Source organism: Cyclopterus lumpus, chromosome 20, assembly GCF_009769545.1.
Source record: "Cyclopterus lumpus isolate fCycLum1 chromosome 20, fCycLum1.pri, whole genome shotgun sequence".
NCBI lineage: Eukaryota > Metazoa > Chordata > Actinopteri > Perciformes > Cyclopteridae > Cyclopterus > Cyclopterus lumpus.
Genome location: NC_046985.1, coordinates 17,129,484 through 17,132,955, shown reverse-complemented (window position 1 = coordinate 17,132,955; position 3,472 = coordinate 17,129,484).

Genomic DNA, 3,472 nt, shown 5'->3' with positions numbered 1-3,472 from the left:
GAAGCGCTACTGGTATCGAAGTGCCAGAATAAGAGCGTTACCCGCACGCTTAATGTATTGTAGTCTATGTTTGTGTATAGAATATAACAAAATAAAACTGTTTTAAATGATTTCATTTTATGTGCACACCCCTCGAAGCACAAGTAAATGGAAGCTGAATTTGCATGAGCCACCATGCACCTCCACCGTTTAGAGGCAATGAAAGGCAAATTGGACTGCACTTTTCTATTTAATTCTTTGCAGTAGTTATTGTAAGCATGGTCTCTCTCATTTTTTTTACGAAATAATGGAAGCAATGACATTGGCTTTATTATTATTGTTTATATTATTAGCATTATTATTATTTGTACTATCACTGTTATTATCATTAGTATCATTGCTATTATTGTTACTATTATTATAATAATTATATTTTTTTGTTGTTAATATTATTATTACAATAATAATCATAGTTGTCTTCGTATTAAGTAACATTTTTATTTCAATGACAATCTTGGACCATTTCCGTCTTCTTTGTGTCACAGCTTCCACCGCACTCTACCAGTTTAACCCCCTCGCTGCTGGACAGAAACAATAAGACTTGCTTCAATATATACCTACTGTACATATATATGATATGATTATGCTTAATATGATCTGTTATCTCATCATGTATGTGCTCACATTGTATACTTCATTGAGCTAAAAGTAACACAACGGGACATTTATTCTAAATACTGCTATTTTGAAACTAACAGTGTTCCAAATATGATTGTCTGCATACTTGTGAAGGAAAACACTTCTATGTTCATAATTAGCCACGTTTGTTATTAGTCACCATGCTGGTAGCTTTACTCCACTCTCCTGGTTATTGACTGCCGTCTGTACAGTTCTGCCAGACACATTCTGTTGTAGTCTTTCCCTTCCGCCTGCACACAGTCCACCAAGCTGCACTCAGAGCTGCACACAGCTGAACCCTACAGCATGCTGCACCCCTCAACGCTCCACAGAGCCCAGAACACAGGATGCAACCAGACAAACAGGAAAGACATCTTTCTTTTGTTGAGATATGATATGAGTTGAGCTGCTTGGTGTTTCGGCAGCAGGGATGAAGAAGCATTTCAATTAAAGAAAGGAGTTGAACCTCATCATGGCTGAGTTCACTGTGTGCGTTTTGATAAACTTAGATCTTTAATGTGCATTTTGTGTATCGGTTGCACGATGACTTGCAGCCATTGTTGAAGCCACAGCCATACCAACAGACGGAAAGCTCTCCTTTATCAGCTACAGAACCCCTTGGTATAACCAAACAAGCAGCACAGTTTGAATGTGCATGTGTTTATTAGCATGTTTGACATACAAGGAGAGTGTAAACATAATCCTCTATTTGTTTTGTTCTTATCTCTGAGCTGTCATTTTCTTTGTAGTGAGCTACAGAGCTGCTCTGTGTAAAGGATGTGACTGGCACACCTTGGGCCAAGGACTGTACCAAAGACCCAGCAGAGGGGGGTTTGGGACTTTATTTGTTGTTGTACATGTTGAAATATCCATTTTAAAGGAACGTGCACTTCTTCTGCATGATTAAAGTTATGTGAAAAAGCAATTAGCGTGTGTTTTGTAGTTTAAAGTAAACATGTATGTCTTTAATGCATGTTGAAGGGGAACTGTCTGTCCAGATGTTGGGGAGTTCGACTAACTGGACCAATCAGATGGTTAGATGGTGACAGGGTTAAAGCAGTGCAACGTTAAATAGATGGAGCTCTTTTCATTTCATCATGTGAATGTAAAGATAAAGAGGAGTAACGTGGGTGTCGTTAATTAACCTTGCTTCTCTGCACTCTCTTTACATAACTGGTCCGGCCGCGTGCCTTTTTCGCGCACATTAGCGGGCTCCAGAGAAAGAGGGTGTTTCCTCCGTGTGCTTCCACAATTCATACTCATTCAATACAAATAAAAATAGGATATGAAGCTCACTGCAGTGTATGCACGGTCTTACCTTCACTTGTAAATGAAGTCTGTTTAACAGTTCACGTTTCGATTGAAAGTCCAGTTTTTACAACTGTTTTAGCTTGGATATACAATCTTTCATATTTCGGCGTTCAAAGCGAAGAAGAAGCAGAAGAAGAATTAGAATACCGGTCAAGCCGGTCAAAGCGAAGAAGCAGAAGAAAAAGAAGAAGAAGAAGAAGAAGAAGGAGAAGGAGGAGAAGAAGAATAATTAGAAGAAGAAGAAGAAACAGAAGAATAATTAGAAGAAGAAGAAAAAGAAGAAGAAGAAGAAGAAGAAGAAGAAGAAGAAGAAGAAGCAGAAGAAGAAGGATAAGAAGAAGAAGAAGAAGAAGAAGAACGGCAGAACAAGCATGAAACTAATTCGCGAGGTACTGTTTGCCTCCTTTTTGTGCTTTTTCACTGCGGTTTTATGTCAATCAGACACAATAGGTTCGACAAATACATGAAATACACAACCTATTAAATAAAAAGAAAAGACGTGTAATAAAAGTGTTTAGAAATATTACAGACAAGCAATGAGAAAAGCGCTCAACCCAGTTTGCGAGGGATTGCGCAATCTACGGTGAAGCACAGTGCGTGGCTGCCTCCTCTGTTTGTACATCCCCAAATTAAGCAATTTTGATTCTAAAAATTGTTGGAATGATCGGAATCATCCATCCATCCATCCATTTTCAATACCGCTTATCCTCATTAGGGTCGCGGGGGCGCTGGAGCCTATCCCAGCTGACATAGGGCGAAGGCAGGGGACACCCTGGACAGGCCGCCAGTCCATCGAGGGCACATGTAGGGACATACAACCATTCACTCTCACATTCACACCTATGGGCAATTTAGAGATCAATTAACCTGCAGCATGTCTTTGGACTGTGGGAGGAAGCCGGAGAGCCCGGAGAGAACCCACGCTGCCACGGGGAGAACATGCAAACTCCACACAGAAGGACCGCTCCGATCGGGAATTGAACCCGCGGCCCTCTTGCTGTGAGGCGACAGTGCTAGCCACTACACCACCGTGCAGCCCCCGATCGGAATCATACATTAACATATTAGTCAGTAGAGAAATATTAATATTTATTTTATTTCATCATTAGGCTCTGCCTCCCCTGACCACACATCCCTGCCTCAATCATAGATATAATCTGAATTCTGAGTTGGCGCCTTTGAGGCATGGTTTCTTCTCATAAAGATACAAAAATAATGAACCTGACAAAATGTTCAAAATTTGTGTCCTTTTGGGTTTTCTTTGCAACCGCCAGTACAACAACGGTACAGATAATATATTTAGCTTATCTTCTCAAGTTCAAAGAATTATATAAGAATTAATTATGTAAGAGTTATTTAAGTATTAGTTTAGTTCAGTTGGGTAAATAAATATATAAAACCTACTCAATCCCTGACACAATACATGTCCAAGCCTTTTTATACAGCAGGACCTTTGCCAGCTGATGGGATTCATTTAACAATATTTCAATAGATGGAAAAAGCT